General features: G+C 41.7%; 1 protein-coding gene across 3 annotated transcripts in view; it reads left to right on the top strand.

Annotated features, from left to right (window-relative positions):
- LOC122746099 (zinc finger protein 260-like) overlaps nucleotides 1–17210 on the top strand; it is a 176379-nt gene that overhangs the window by 132189 nt on the left and 26980 nt on the right. The window contains exon 1 of one of the 3 annotated variants that reach the window (XM_043991570.1): nucleotides 16637–16756. The exons of 1 other annotated variant lie outside the window; for it this stretch is intronic. The gene's annotated coding sequence lies outside the window, so the exon portion shown is untranslated. Of the gene's footprint in view, nucleotides 1–16636; nucleotides 16757–17210 lie in introns of those variants that run through there. One more of the 3 variants, XM_043991573.1, reaches the window with a different exon arrangement.

Here is a 17210-nt window from a genome sequence, read left to right as displayed (position 1 = left end):
CTTCTTGACTCCAGTCCCAGCATTCTATTCACTGAGTCACATAGCTGGTAAGGGTGACAAATCTTCCAGGTGGCACCTCTTCCCACATTGTGCCCCAATATGGTTCTGGATCTCTTCTTGCTCAGGTGTACAGCCTCTCTCTGTCCACAAGGAGGGCACCTGGCCAGACTTAATGTCCATAGACTTTGTGTGTGTGTGTGTGTGTGTGTGTGTGTGTGTGTGACAAAGAGGGTTAAATGACTTGCCCAGGATCACACAGCTAGTAAGTGTCAAGTGTCTGAGGCCACATTTGAACTCAGGTCCTCCTGAATCCAGGGCCAGTGCTTTATCCACTGTGCCATCTAGCTGCTCCCAATGTCCATAGACTTTTTTTTAAATTTATTTTTTTAACAAGGCAATGAGGGTTAAGTGACTTGCCCAGGGTCACACACCTAGTGTCAAGTGTCTGAGGCTGGATTTGAACTCAGGTACTCCTGAATCCAAGGCCAGTGCTTTATCCACTGCACCATCTAGCTGCCCCCCTGTCCATAGACTTTTGTATCTATCTCCCTATGCTCACCTAGAAAGGAAAACTGACTCACTATGACTTTTTCTTAGATTTCCACATCAGGGTTTGACCTGGTATGTTTTTTTTATTTTTAAAATTAAATTTTTTTTTTTATTTTTTAGTGAGGCAATTGGGATTGAGTGACTTGCCCAGGGTCACACAGCTAGTGAGTGTTAAGTGTCTGAGGCTGGATTTGAACTCAGGTACTCCTGACTCCAGGGCCGGTGCTCTATCCACTGTGTCACCTAGCTGCCCCTGACCTGGTATGTTTTTAAAAAACTGATTGGAAAATTTTGGGGGGAGCTTGGGCTTGGGGGAAGGGAGCTTATTGTATTGCTTCTTGCTGTTCTGGCTCTACCTCTTAATTATGAATTTCCTATTGTGAGATTTAAAATTGGATATTAGATCATAAATCTCCCCTACTTAACCTTTCCCTTAATTTATCTCCAAGACTAGTAAATGGAAGAAGCTTCTGGTTTTCTAGATAGACCTTTTATTGTATAGTAGTCACAAGGTGATGTTGATTAGAAGGATAGGAAAGTAGAAACACAATACAAATTGTCTTAAGTGTAAGCTTAGTCTATATTCCTTATAAAAACTCACCAAAACCGAAGGCCACCTTTGGAGAGAGAGAGACTGTCTGTGCAGCGCAGTCAGGAGACCAGCAGAGCAGGAAAAAAAAAGCCCCACTTCCGTTCTCTCCTTGTCTTTTAAGCTCGCACCCGGGAAGTCGAGTGCGCAGCAGGCAGACTGACGTGCGTAGCTCATGCCATTGGTCTCCTCCCCAAAAGGGTGGTCCTTCAAAAAAACTGGCGTCTTTCAGTTATCCTGACTGACTGTTAAAAAACTTTCCTATTTTTTTACCACACTATGTTGTCAACGATTATTATGCCATCTACTTTGTGTCCTGGTCTTAGGCTTTTCTTTTATCCAATATAGCAATTAATATTTTTTTTTGCCTCAGGCACTTGCTGGCTAGGTGGCCTTTGGTTAATTATTTAACCTCTACCAGGCTCAGTTTCCTCATCTTATCATCCAGTATTTAGATAGGTGAGGGTTGATGTTGTAACTTATAGAAAGAAGCCACTGACTCATTCACAGTTCTTCCTTGAACAATGTTGCCATTACTGTGTACAACATTCTGCTGCTTATGTTCACTTCACTATGCATAAGTTCAAATAAGTCTTTTCAAGTTTTTCTGAAACCATCCTGCTTGTCATTTCTTATAGCACAATAATATTCCATGGGGGCGGCTAGGTGGTACAGTGGATAAAGCACCAGCCCTGAATTCAGGAGGACCTGAGTTCAAATCTGGCCTCAGACACTTGACACTTACTAGCTGTGTGACCCTGGGCAAGTCACTTAACCCCCATTGCCCCACCAACAAAAACAAAAAGAAAAAGAAAAAAAACAATAATATTACATTACAATCATATCCCACAGCTTATTTAGCCAGTCCCCAACTGATAGTTATCCCTTTGATTTCTTTTCTTTTTTTTTTGGCTGGGCAATGGGGGTTAAGTGACTTGCCCAGGGTCACACAGCTAGTAATTGTCAAGTATCTGAGGCTGGATTTGAACTCAGGTACTCCTGAATCCAGGGCTGGTGCTTTATCCACTGTGCCACCTAGCCGCCCCCTATCCCTTTGATTTCTAATTCTTAGCCACAACAAAAAGAACTGCTATAAATGTTTTTGTATAAATGGATCCTTTTCCCTTTTTTGGATGTCTGAGGGATATAGAACTAGCAGAGGTATTGCTGGATCAAAGGGTATGCACAGTTTTGTAGCTTTTTGGACATAGTTCCAAATTGCTCTCCAGAATGGTTGGATCGGTTTACAACTCCACCAAAAGTGCATTAGTGACCAAGTTTTCTCACATCTCCTTCAAGATTTATCATTGTCCATTTTTGTCATATTAGCCACTCTGATAGGTGTGACATGGTATCACATAGTTGTTTTAATTTGCATTTCTCTAATTAGTAGTGATTTAGAGCATTTTTCCACATAGCTATAATAGCTTTGATGTCTTTGAAAACTGCCTGTTCATGTCCTTTGATTATTTATCAATTGTGTAATGACTTGTATTTTTGTAAATTTGACTCAGTTCTCTATATATTTGAAAAATGAGACCTTTATTGGAGATATTTATTACAAATTTTCCCCCCCTGAGTTTTCTTTTTAATTTTGGTTGCATTGGTTTTGGTTGTGCAAAAACTTTAAAAATTTTATATAATCAAAATGATCTATTTTATATTTTATAATGCTCTCTATCTGTTCTTTGGTCCTAAATTCCTCCCTTATCCATAGATCTGACAGATAAACTATTCCATGCTCTCTTAATTTGCTTAAGGCATTTTTCTTTATATGTAAATCATGGACCTATTTTGACCTTATCTTGGTATATGGTGTGAATGTTGGTTAACACCTAGTTTCTGCCATACAGTTTTGCAAATTTTCCAGATGTTTTTATTGAATAATGAGTTTTTGTCCTAAAAGCTTGGATCTTGGTCTTTATCATATACTAAATTATTATGATCATTTACTATAATATAATTTGTACCTGTGTTGTTTGAAATATTGGGGAGACTAGCCCTTTTCTGCCCAGATTATTGGGGAACTTGGCTGGGGTTTTTCTAATATATTGCTACTCATAAATTAATGGTTATTGAACCCATTCAGGTAGTAAGCACTTATTAAATCATATTTAAATGTTAGCAGAGCATTGATCACATTTACCACAATCTGAAACCCCGCCCCCCAGCACCATAGAGAGAAAGAGCACATGGCTTCAAGCAGAGTTCATAAGTCCTACATTATTGAGAGAGAAAGAGAGGGGGAGAGACAGAGAGGGAGGGGGAGACAGAGAGGGAGAGAGGGAGAGAGGGAGAGAGGGAGAAAGGGAGAGAGAGAGAGAGAGGGAGAGAGAGAGAGAAGGAGAACATGTGACTAGTTCATGCAGAGTCCCAGGCAAGAGAGAACACAAGCCTGCTACAGTTCAACCCAGTTCCTCCTTCCCTTGGGGAGGCTCTTATACACTGCTCAAAGCTAATTCGCTAGAATAATTCAATTTCATTGGTTGACATGACCTGAAGGTGGTCAATATTAAAATGAGTTGTGCCTTGCTGACTTCTGGGTCTAGTGAAAGACTGACCCTCTGAGGGCAAAGGCTTTCAGGTAGGTGTGATTTCTATTGTCTCTACTGAGTTAGTCTGATCTCTCATGCATTTTTGGGCTGGCTCTGAGAAACTAGCCAGAGTTCCTGAGTGTGTGTGTGGGTCCCTGGATCCCCACCCCCCAAACCCATTATTAATAATTATTTTCTCACATGCCTAATCTAATTCCCTGATCCACCATTCTATTTCTTAGACAGTACCAGACTGTTCTGATAATTACCACTTTATAATACAGTTTGAGATTTGGTATGGCTAGACCACCTTCTTTTACAGTTGTTTTTTATTCATTCCCTTCATATCCTTGAGTTTTTGTTACTCCAGATGAATTTTGTTATTATTTTTTTCTAGCTCTATAAAATAATCTTTGATAGTTTGATTGGTATGGCACAGAATAAATAGTTTAATTAAGGTAGAATTGTCATTTTTATTATATTGACTCAGCCTACCCATGTTAATGTTTTTTTCAGTTGTATAGATCTGACTTTATTTGTATGAAAATCATGTCTTAATTATATTTGTTACATATATTATTTTATATTATATTTTATATTTCAATATGGTTCAACAGCTTCATCCAGTTTGACACTTTTGGTGTCAGGCATATAAGATCCTTGAATGAATAAGCATGAAATGCTTACTATCAGCCAAATATTGTGCCAACAGCTAAGGATATACATACAAGAAGCAAAGTAAATCCTTTGCTCTTGGCTTACATTCTAAATGCTAATGACCCAGCAATACCGATGTTAGGTATATTTCCCAAAGTTATTAGGGAAAAAGGAAAAAAACAAACCTTATGAATGCTAAAGTATTTATAGCAGGTCTCTTTCTAGTGGCAAAGAACTGGAAATTGAGGTCATGTTTGTTAATTAGGGAAAAGCCAAACCAAGTTGTGGTCTATGACTGTAATGAAATGCTAATTTGCTATAAGAAATAATGATTTGATGGATTTTAGAAAAACATGGAAAGACTTGCATGAAATTATGAAGAGTAAAATCAAGAGAATGTTTAACAGAGTAACAGCAGTACTGTTCTAAGAAAACTTTGACTAAGTCATTTTGAGAATTATAATTATTTAAATCAACTCAAAGTCTCTATGAAGGAAGATGCTATTCACATCCTGAGAAAGAACTGAGAAAAAGAAATATGTATAGTGTGGTTTTACATATACACACACACAGACACAAATATATTTGTACCTGATGGTAGCTTTCTTTCTTTCTTTCTTAAGATAATTTGATACAATCCCCCCCCCCCCTTTTTAAAAATTTATTTTAGGGGTAGCTAGGTGGTACAATGGATAGAGCACTGGCCCTGGAGTCAGGAGGACCTAAGTTCAAAGCCAGCCTCAGACACTTAATACTTATTAGCTGTGTGACCTTGGGCAAGTCACTTAACCCCAATTGCCTCACCAATAAATAAATAAATAAAATTTATTTAAAATTTTTTTTGTGAGGCAATTGGGGTTAAGTGACTTGTCCCAGGGTCACACAGCTAGTAAGTGTCATGGGTCTAAGGCCAGATTTGAACTCAGGTCCTCCTGAATCCAAGGCCAGTGCTCTATCCACTGCGCCACCTAGTTGCCCTAAATGCATGCTCCTTGAAGGGAGGGATTGTTTCATGTTTGTCTTTTTATTTTATTTTATTTTATTTTTTTAGGGCAATGAGGGTTATGTGACTTGCCCAGGGTCACACAGCTACTAAATGTCAAGTGTCTGAGGCCAGATTTGAACTCAGGTGCTCCTGAATCCAGGGCCAATGCTTTATCCTCTGTGCCAACTAGCTGCCCCTCCTGATGGTAGCTTTCTTGAGGGTGGAGTAGGGAGGAAGAGAGAAAAAAGATAAAAAGTACAAAGCAGGGGGAAGCTAGGTGGTACAGTGGAGAAAGCACTGGCCCTGAATTCAGGAGGACCGGAGTTCAAATCCAGTCTCAGACACTTGACACTTACTAGCTGTGTGACCCTGGGCAAGTCACTTAATCCTCAGTGCCCCACCAAAAAAATTTTTTTTAAAGTATACAGCAGAAACTAAAAGAAAATTTAGAAGGAAGCACAGAAAATCAGGCTAGCACACACAGCTGGATATAGAAGTCTATCTTACCCTATAGAGAAACAAAAAGGGATGGGGATAAAAGAAGAGGGAGTGAGACTTATTTTAAAAAAGAGGGCAGATTTAGGGAGATGGTGATCAGAAATAAAATACTTGTATGGAGAGAGAGGGTGAAAGGTAAGAGAGAGAGAGAGAAGGACAAACAAGGGGGAAATAGGATGGAGAGAAATAAATACACAGTTATAACTAAATGTGAATGGGATGAATTCACCCATAAAACAAGTGAATGGCAGAAAAACCAGAATCCTACAATATGTTGTTTACAAGATAACACATCTGAAGCACAGAGGCACACACAGAGTAAAAAAAAGTGTGTGGGGGGGTGGGGGCTGAGGCAGACTTAATAGAATAGCAATCATGATCTCAAAGTAAAAGCAGAAATAGAACTAATTTAAAGAGATTAGGAAAGAAACTACATCTTGCTAAAAGGTACCATGGACAATGAAGTAATACCAATATTAAACACATATGAACCAAATTGTATGACATCTAAATTTTTAAAGGACAAGTTAAATGAGTGAGAGGAGGAAATAAACAATATAAGTAAATTAGTGGGGGACCTCAAATTTTCTCTCAGAATTACATAAGTTAAATATGATAGATCTTTGGAGAAAATTGAAAGAGAATAGAAAGGAATTTACCTTTTTCTTAGTAGCACATGGAACCTACACAAAAACTGACGACTTATTATTGTATAAAACTGTATAACCAAATGCAGAAAAGCAAAAATGTTAAATGCATATTTTTCAGATCATAATGCAATAAAAATGACTTTCAATAAAGGGCAGTGGATAGATAGATTCAAAATTAATTGGAAATGAAATAATCTAATCCTAAAGAATAAGTGGGTCAAAGAACAAACCATAGAAGTAATCAATAATTTTTCACCCTATTCCTCCTCACCAATGTTTTGCTTCTGACCACTGCCTCCCTCAATCTGCCCTACCTTTTATCAGCCCTCCTTCCTTTTCTTTCCCCTTTCCTCTCCTGCTTCTGTCCTCCCTTCTATCAGTACCACTGTTTTCCCCTTACCCTTTTACTTCCTTAAAGAGTAAGCTAAGTTTCTTTATCCAAATGGGTGTATACGTTATTCCCTCTTTTAACCAACTCTGATGGGAATAAGGTTGAAACAATACTCACCCCTCATGATGGTTTGGAATCAGCGTACAAATGCTTCAAACATGCACGTGCTTGTTGTGCACAAGGGGAGATAAATGTATGTATGTATATATGTATGTATATGTGTATATGTGTGTATGTATACACACATATACACACACATATATACATATGTAACAAAATTGGGCAACTATTTATTGCTGAAGGTGCCATTAATAGATTTTTAGCTTAAACATCTCAAACCATTGTTGTAAACTCCCAAAGAGTTCATGCTTTCATTCTAATCTTGGTCACATTGGTTTTGTTTGTGCAAAACCTTTTAAATTAAATAAATTTAAAATTATCCACTTTACATTTTGTATTGCTTCCTATCTCTTGTTTGGTCATAAATTCTTCCCTTAGTTATAGATCTGATAGGTAAACTATTCCTTGTTCTCCTAATTTGTTTGTGGTATAACCTTTTCTTTTCTTTTTTTTTTTTTTTTGTGAGGCAATTGGGGTTAAGTGACCTGCCCAGGGTCACACAGCTAGTAAGTGTTAAGTGTCTGAGGCCGCATTTGAACTCAGGTCCTCCTGACTCCAAGGCTGGTGTTCTATCCACTGCGCCACCTAGCTGCCCCTAAGGAATGAAATATCTTTTTTTTTTTTTTTAGTAAGCCAATTGGGGTTAAGTGACTTGCCCAGGGTCACACAGCTAGTAAGTGTTAAGTGTCTGAGGCCAGATTTGAACTCAGGTACTCCTGACTCCAGGGCCGGTGCTTTATCCACTGCGCCACCTAGCCACCCGGTGGTATAACCTTTTATGTCTAAATCATGTATCCATTTTTTTTCCAGGGCAATGAGGGTTAAGTGACTTGCCCAGGGTCACACAGCTAGTAAGTGTCAACTGTCTGAGGTCGGATTTGAACTCAGGCCCTCCTGAATCCAGGGCCGGTGCTTTATCCACTGCACCACCTAGCTGCCCCCATGTATCCATTTTGACCTATTTTGCCATGTGGTATAAGATGTTGTTCTATAACCTGTTTTAACCTTGATGTTTTTCACTTTTCCCACAGTTTTTGTCAAATACTGACTGATTATCCCCAAAGCATGGGTTGTGATGGACCTTCATGAAATTCAGTAGGTTATAACCAAGATGCAACAGCCTGAGCCAAAAGACCCTTCCTCGTGGTTCACTTCATTAGAGGCTAATGGGTTATTCACCACCATAGATAAATAGGTTCTTTTTGCTTTAGGTATGATTTTAATTTTTGACCTATGTATTAGTACCTATTGCCCTAAACTATGAAAGACTGACATCTAGTGGTCTTTTCTTGGTATACAATCCTGATTATGAAGATAAAATAAACTATAGATTTGGATTATTGTTAAGTGATTCATGGGGGAGTGGGCTGACCTCTCCCTGAATAATCAAAGTGGAGAATTGATGAAATAGAGTGAGGAACAGTTACAAAATGGAGTTGGGTTTGGTGTGGGAATCAAGAGCACCTATTAGATTCTGTCTCATGAACACTGACTCCATCTTGTGCTGCCCAATGTATTATCCTCCATATTGTTGTTTCTTTGCAAATCATCCATGGGAAATTAGATGGTATAAGTCATTTATTGTTTCATAAATGTAAGTAGATACAATTAATCAGCACCTCTCAATTCTGGGAAAAGAAAGAACCCCCCCCAAACTTTCTCACCCCATTCCCAATATAACCAAAAATCACTCTTCATCTTTCTCAACTTAGAAATAGCTATATCTTTCCTCTAATTAGAAATCGGATTACCTAATTTTGTATCCTGGGTTGTATACTGTTAATTGTTTTCTTTTAATTGATCTGTTTTATTTGATTGTTTTTAATACATAAAAATCTGTCTCCCTCTGTATTCAAGGTCTTTGCATTGATTAGAATCCATTGGCCTATTATTCCTATTTTTGCTAATAAATTATATAGGTTGGATTGTTATACAAATTCATATATATAAGTTGTGAATTATATTGTTATTATATTATATATTATTACACACATGGTATATATTATTATACATTATAAATATATTATAGACTAATATGGTAATGTTTTATATAATTGCTGTAACGATTGGAATGACGTCACCTGCTGGAGACTTACTGTAGAAGAGTTCCGCCCATGAAGCAAAGGTCTTTGAGGGCAAGACCAGGAGTCTTTTCTTTGGCGTCAGGAAGTGACGTTGGCTAGTGAGAGGAAGAAGGAAGGGACTAGCACTCTCCAGCGGAGAAGGGAGCTAGAAATACACTCTCCCTTTAATAGATAGGAATCTAGGCCTTTCCTTCTCTCTTCACCAAATTCTTATTCTCCTTCATAAATGCCTAAAAGTCTAACTCTTGCTAAAGCTTATAATTTATTGGCGACCACTCATTAGATATTTTAGACAGACTAGCTAGAATTTTAGCCCTTAACATTGCACATGTATAACCTATATTTGGTTGCTTGCTGCCTCAAGGAGGGGGGAAGGTAGGGAGGGAGAGAACCAGAGAGGGATAGAATTTGGAACTCAAAACCTTAAATAAACAAACAAATAAACAGATAGATAGTGTGAGAAAATGGGGTTTTGGGACTCCCAGAGGCCCCCCGCTGAGAGAGCTTGGCCTGACCTTTCTTAAGGCCAGCCCAAAGTAAGGAAGTTAGCTCACTCAAAACCACACCCACCTGAAAGCCTTGTTCCCACCTGAGGATCTGTTCTCTGGGCTCTGACGTCAGCACGACTGTGCCCGAACCACCCTCAAATCCAGTGAACTAGACAATTAGCTTTAAGCAGTGTGTAAGGGTGGGCTCTGCCCCTTCCCTCAGGGAGCTTATGCTCCCTGATTTTTTTTTTTTTTGGCCTGGGAACTTGGTGAGAGCAGACACAGCCCCCTATGGTCCCCCATTTTCTCTCTCTTCTCTTCCCTAGCTAGCCTTTCCTATCTTTCAGAGCCATGTGTGCTCTCTTTACTAATATTTAATATGCTTTAATAAATGCTTAATGCCCCAAACTCTAATTTCTAAGTAACAAATATATTATAAATACCATCTAAGTTCCCTAACACTTGGGACAATTATGGGGCAACCACATATCATTTTAGTTGCCACAATAAATAGATAAGACAGATTTGTGAGAAAATAATGGCTTTTGGAATGCTCAGAGGGCCCCCCCCCCCCTTCAAGAGGATTATATTAAGATTGATTGGATTGACTTTGCTGATTGACTCACTTGAAGCTGACTTGATTGAAATCACACCTACCTGAGAGCCTGGCCCTCACAGGGTGGGTTCTCTGATCTCCCCAAGTTCTGCTCATGGACCTTCCTCAAGTCCAGTGAACCAATGGATTTGGCTGATGCTAGCCGATTAATTAGCATGGAGTACTGTGGAGGGGCTGCTTCTCGACCGGACCCAGAGGTAGCTTTCTCTCTCACAGGCACAGGAGCTTCCTCTTTTTGGCCTGGGACTCCGAGGTGGTGAGGGCATCTTGTTCTGACTCTTCTATCCTAGGTATGTAGGGCCTCTGAACTTTCAGAACTCCATGTGTTCTCTCTTTACTAATATCTAATATACTTTAATAAATACTTAATGCCCCAAGACTGGTGCTAAAGCTTCTAATTTATAAGTACCAAATATATTAGAAACCCCAGCTAGTTTTCCCTAAACTTGGGACAGAAATAAGGTGACCACATATAGTTTTACATGCCACAGATTATTATAAATTGTGATGACATAGTTTCTGCGTGATTAATCATTTTTTGTTTTTGTTTTCTTTTTTAGTGAGGCAATTTGGGTTAAGTGACTTGCCCAGGGTCACACAGCTAGTAAGTGTTAAGTGTCTAAGGCTGGATTTGAACTCAGGTCCTCCTGACTTTAGGGCCGGTGCTCTATCCACTGTGCCACCTAGCTGCCCTGATTAATCATTTTTTAAATAAGCATACAAGGGGTTACTGACACTCTAGAATGCCAAAGAGGAATCATAGTGGCAATCTAATCAAATAATTTATCTGTATCTGAGTAGAACACAATGGGCTGGAATTCACCCCAGAATAAATTCTTTGTAAGGCTCTCCAGTTGAGTGGGGCAACAATTTCACCTTGATAAGATGGTCTAGTTGGGATAAATTTTGGGGAATGGTCAGGGATCTCTCCAATATTTGGTTATTTAATAATAATCTATCTCAAAATTATGATATATTGTATGTTGTTAATATTATATATTAAAATTATATCTTATTGTTATAATGTATTATATGCAGTTTATTATAAATTATCCACAACAGGTGGTAGAACCAGAATTTGAACTCATGTCCTCTTCCAAATCAGAGGGGAGAGGTATTATCTTTACTATTATGGCTGTTGTGTCTTTAGGAATGGGCACCAGATGCAAGACGGGTGCATTGCTAAAGACCTACTCTATGGAAAGTTAGCCTCAGGCCAAAGACCTGCTGGACACCCCCAGCTTCGCTACAGAGATGTATGCTAGCAAGACTTGAGGGCTCTGGGAATAGACATCGGCAGATGGAAGGAGATGGCCAAGGACTATGCCCAATGGAGTTCAGTACTCAGGAGCAGCAAGTAAACTTTACTCCTATAAACTTTTTTTTTTTTAGTGAGGCAATAAGGGTTAAGTGACTTGCCCAGGGTCACACAGCTAGTAAGTGTTAAGTGTCTGAGGCCGGATTTGAACTCAGGTACTCCTGACTCCAGGGCTGGTGCTCTATCCACTGCACCACCTAGCTGCCCCTACTCCTATAAACTTTTATTACTTACAGTTTAATTTTTTTAAAAATGTGTACAGTTACTTTCAGATTGTGAAATTGTAATAAGATTATTCTGTTTGTTTCTCTCCCTTTCTGTACTTATTTCTTTCCTAAACTTTTTTGTGTTAATTTTTCATATGATGAACCAGATGAATTAATAAATTTCTGGAGCACAGGCCTTGTAAGCAGAAACAGTTAATTGCAAGTCCTACATTTGACACATATTAGCTGTGTGACCGAGGGCAAGTCATTCAGTCTCTCCCTGCTTTCAGGCAACTCTTTAAGACTGAATCAGATAATAAGAGAAATGCAGATTAAAACAATTCTGAGGTACTACTTCACATGCACAAGATTGGTTAAACTGGCAAAAAAAGGAAAATGACAAATGCTGGAGGGGCTAGAGTAGGGTAACAGGGACATGAATGCACCTGTTTGTGGAGCTGTGAATTGATCCTTCCATTCTGAAGAGGAATTTGGAACTATGACTCCTAAATTATTAAATCATGCATTTAAATCCAGTGTGGTAAAAATTATTTGTGGTATAGGCAGCTTTTGAAGGACCTCCCCTTTTGTTTGTTTGTTTTTTGCTGGGCAATGGGGGTTAAGTGACTTGCCCGTGGTCACACAGCCAGTAAGCATCAAGTGTCTGAGGTCGGATTTGAACTCAGGTACTCCTGAATCCAGGACCGGTGCTTTATCCACTGCACCACCTAGCTGCCCCCAGGACCTCCCCTTTTGGGGGAGAAAAGATTGAACGCCCCCTGAAGGGAGGTTAGAGGGCACTTCCGGAACCCTAGCTCTCTCTGTCTGGGGACTGCCGTCCTGGTGGTACTCGAGCAACCTTAGACTGGCCGGCTGTTCAGATGTTGGGTGAGTTACTTACAGAAAACCCTAAATTCCTTTGAATTAGCTTAATAGAAAATGGTCTAAGGATTGCATAAGCTAAGTTTAGAGTTAAGAATATCTATCTGTATTTCTATTTTCCTATTTCCTTATCTTTGATTTTTATTAGTTTCACCTTGCTTGTTTAATTAATTCCCAAGTAATAAAATCTGATCCTTTTGTGAACTAAAGCTTAGAGGTTCCTTTCTTATTGGCCTGGGAGAAATATCTAAAAAGGGCAGTTCAGAGGGAAGGGTTAAACCTAAAAGGTCCCTCATATTTCCGGGACCCCAATATTAAGATGAGTCACCCAAATAATGCTCCGTATATCAAATTTTGGCCCTCACACCAGCATGCATTCCCTCTACTAGGTCCATACCTCAAAGAGATCAGTGGGAGAGGAAAAGGGCCCATAGGTACAAAAATAGTTACAGCAGTTCTTTTTTAGTAGCAAAGAATTGGTAACTAAGGGGATGCCCATCAGTTGGGTAATGACTGAACAAGTTGTAGCATATGAATGTGTTTTAAGAAATGGTGAAGGAGATGATGACAGCAAAACTTGGGAAGACTTCTATGAACTGATGGAAAGTGAAGTGAGTAGAATCAGGAGAACAATTTGAATTATAATGAAAATACCGTAAGGACAATCAATTTTGAAAGACAAGAACTCAGATTAATGTAGCAACCAACCATAGTTCGAAAGGACTCATGATGAATGAAGCTCGATCTATCCAACTCCAGAAAGAGAAGTGATGAACTCACAGTGTAGATCAAAGCATATACTCTTTTCCTTTGACCATAGTTAATGGGGGAACTTGTTTTGCAGGACTATATATATTTGTAATGGGCTTTATTTTTCTTGACTTATCATTAGGGAAAGGGGAAGAGAGAGAATTTAGAACTGAAAGTAAAATAAAAATGAGAAAAAATGAAAAAACTGAATTAGAGAGGATTTGTTGAGCTGCAGCAGTAGATTCCACAATATTCCTTCAGAAGGTGTTTCCATCAGAATTCTCAGAAATGGATAAAACCAGAGTTTTGTATGTACCCCACAGGGCAGCTAAATGGCACAGTGGCTGAGCTGCACTGTCCTGTCCTTTCGCTCAAGTGAGACAGACCTTTCTTGAAGTCTTCTAAATTATCTCAAGTTGGACAATTGTGTCTGGTTTTTTGTTTTTTTGTTTTTTATCTTTTTTGGTAGGTTCTGCAGTTCTAGAATCTGTTTAGAGGCTTGATTTAATGTTGTTTTTGAGGGAAACTCGGGAGAGCTCAGGCAACTCCCTGGCTTCTCTCATCATCTTGGCTACACTCCTCAGATCTCTAAAGAGGAGAGGCCTCACCAAACAATAGCCTCCTACTGCTCCTAGAGTGTGAGCCCAGATTCCGGACTTCACAGCCTCTTGAAGAAGCATATCTGTGGAAAGGGCTTCATAGATGCCAGTGAGCCATATCTCTCCACTGTCCCCAAATGAGCATAGAGTAAATAGCTCCCTCTAAAAAACAAGCCTTTATCTTCTTCCCAGCCCCAGTATTGGGAAGAGTTCTAGATTCAGTCAGAGAGCCGTTATTTCTGTACCAAACTCTGCCCTTAACTACTGGTTTGTTCATTTAATCTTTTTAAGCCTGTTTTTCTCATCTGTAATCAGGAGGTGCTATGGTGGGGTTTAAAGGGTAGAATGAAAGCAGATAATCTTTCAAGTAGCACAGTGGATAGACTGCAGGGGCAATCTTCGACACCTATTATTAGGTGTGTGACCCTGGTCAAGTCACTTAACTGTTTGTCTCAGTTTCCTCATCTGGAAAATGAGCTGGAGAAGGAAATGGCAAACCACTACAGTATCTTTGCCAAGAAAACCCCAAATGGGGTCCTGAAGAGTTGACACTACTGAAACAACAAAACAACAAATCTTTCAAGTTCCTCCCAGCCTCTGATAGTCTCTGATACTATGACCTGCAACAAGCCCTTTCTCTACTCAGTTTCTCTATCTGTAAAAATGAGGAGATCGGGCAGCTAGGTGGCGCAGTTGTAACGATTGGAATGACGCCACCTGCTGGATACTTACTGTAGAAGAGTTCTGCCCATGAAGCGAAGGTCTTTGAGGGCAAGACCAGGAGTCTTTTCTTTGGCGGGAGGAAGTGACGCGGACTAGTGGGAGGAGGAAGGAAGAGACTGGCGCTGACTCTGGGGCTCTTTCCTTGGGACTCTGGTGGAGAGCGGAGCTAGAAATGTGCTCCCCCTTTAATAGATAGGAATCTAGGCCTTTCTCTCTCTTTACCAAATTCTTATTCTCCTTAATAAATGCTTAAAAGTCTAACTCTTGCTAAAGCTTATAATTTATTGGCGACCACTCATTAGATATTTTAGACAGTTTAGCTAGAATTTTAGCCCTTAACACAGTGGATAAAGCACCGGCTCTGGATTCAGGAGGACCTGAGTTCAAATCGGGCCTCGGACACTTAACACTTACTAGCTATGTGACCCTGGGCAAGTCACTAAACCTCAGTTGCCTCACTTAAAAAAAAATGAGGAGATCGAGCTCTAGGGTCTTTAAAATAATTTAAGGACAAGTCAGCGTATGGTAGTGGAAAGAAGCAGGGCTTGGGTTCAGATCCAGCTGCCCCTTATTGCTTGTTGGAGTATGGGCAAGTCACTCAGTTCCATGCAAATGAGAGGTCCCTTCAGGCTCCAAAGCTATCCAGAGATGGCCTTCCAGGATCTGTGACCCTTCCCTTCCTCAAGGTCTGGCCCTTGGGTAGAGAGCTACCTAACCCCAGTAGTTCTGTCTCCTAAGCCCTCCCCTTGCAGTCCTTTGGCTCTGACTGCTCAGCGAAGGAGAGCCGCAGCTTCCTCCTTCATAGTATGGGAGAATAGGCTCCAGAGAACCCCTTCTAGCTCTAGACCCCTAACGAGTGTCGTCTCCTTAGCTCTCAGCAGTCTAAATGGCCAGGAAAGACGGTTCATCTTCCCTAACAGGTCAATCAATCAGCAAACATTTATTAAACAGCAACATAAGAGGATAACTAGGCATAGGGGCTAAGCCAGGCTGAGGGTAACTGACAGGGCTCAGCCGTGTCAGCGCCTTAGGGGTATGGCTACCCTAAAGCATGTGAAGACTGCCCAATGGGCGGATGCGACTGATTCCTTCCAAGGGCTAGGAAGGAGGCTGAGGCGGGTGCTGTGGCACACTCGTGGCTTAGTCAGACACTGAATTCACCAAGGTCACCCGCGGCATCCTGGTCTTCCTGACTTTTGTCTGGGCACAGGACTTTGATGACGCTGGAATATAGTGACCCTGAGGGCTTTGTGCAGTTCTGCCTGACTTCAATCCAATTCACCCCCTGATGTCATTGGTCCTCTTTGAACATGAAGGAAGAGGGGACAATTAGGTGGGGCAGTGGATAAAGCACCGGCCCTGGATTTAGGAGGGCCTGAATTCAAATTCGACCTCAGACACTTACTAGCTGTGTGATCCTGGCCAAGTCACTTAACTCCCATTGCCCCCCCCCCCTGCAAAAAAAACCCCAAACCCAAACCAACAAAAAAAGAAAAAAAAAAGAAAATGAAGGAAGAACTTCATCATGTGGGAAGCCCTATGCTAAGTTCTGAGGAGACACAAAAAAGAGGCGAAACCCAGTCCCTACCCCCAAGGAGCTCACAATGTAACGGGGAAGACAAGGTGCAGAGAGATACGCGAGAGATAAAGAGGAACTAAGGAACAGAGGGAAGGCCCTGGAATGAAGGGGGGGGGGGGTTGAGAAGAGCTTCCAGGAGATGGTCCAGACCTAGAAGACCTAGCAGAAGCAGACCTGCCCGCATCCCTCCCCAAGCCGGTTCGGGTGCCCAGTCCTTCCTCAGAGTCCAAAGTGGTCTAGAAGTGGGCTCCGAGGGGCGGGGCAGGCCACGGTTGGAGAAAAGGCGCCCCGCCCCAGAATATTGTGAGTCCCTCTTCCTCATCTGGGTGCGCCTCCGCCTCTGCCCCGCCCCCGCCTCCGCCTCTGCCCCGCCCCCGCCTCCGCCTCCGCCCCTGCGTAGACTACAAGCCCCAGAATGCCCCGCGGTAGACCCTCTCTCCTAAGCGTCCCAGACGGGCCCCTCCGTCCTCGGGGCTGGCTGCACAGGTGGCGGCACTAGACCAGTGAGCGCGGACTTCCGGAGGAAGGGGCCGGGGCGGTGAGTGAGGCGGGGCAGGAGAAGGGCCCCCGGGACGGAGAAGGGGGCGGGGGTGGGGACGGGCGGTGGCGGATCCTTGTCCCGGGACTAAGTGCTCGGAAGAGCCCAACCCTGCCCCGCTTCCCTGACATTCCGTAGGCTGCCCGAGGCTGAAAACGGGACAGTGGAGGTGACCCCTGTTCCCGGGGGGACCCCCGGCGTGCCCTGAGCCTCGGAGTGTAGGTCCGTTCTCCGGCCTTCACCGCCGGACACTTGGTCTGAGCTTCAGCCCCTCCATCTGGGTGGAGCGCGGTGGGGGCTGGCTAGGCGGCCCCCAGACCCCTTCCTGCTAGCCTGGGAGCTCTCGGAGCCCAGGGACCCCCCTTTCTTTGTACACCCCACCCCCGGGTTTATCCCATGGTACTTGCTTATTGGCTGACCCCTAGACCCACGTGTGGCCACTCTTCCCAGGGAT

This window comes from Dromiciops gliroides, chromosome 3 (genome assembly GCF_019393635.1).
Source record: "Dromiciops gliroides isolate mDroGli1 chromosome 3, mDroGli1.pri, whole genome shotgun sequence".
NCBI lineage: Eukaryota > Metazoa > Chordata > Mammalia > Microbiotheria > Microbiotheriidae > Dromiciops > Dromiciops gliroides.
The sequence above is the reverse complement of the archived record's forward strand: the minus strand, read 5'-3'. Positions and strand labels throughout refer to the sequence as shown.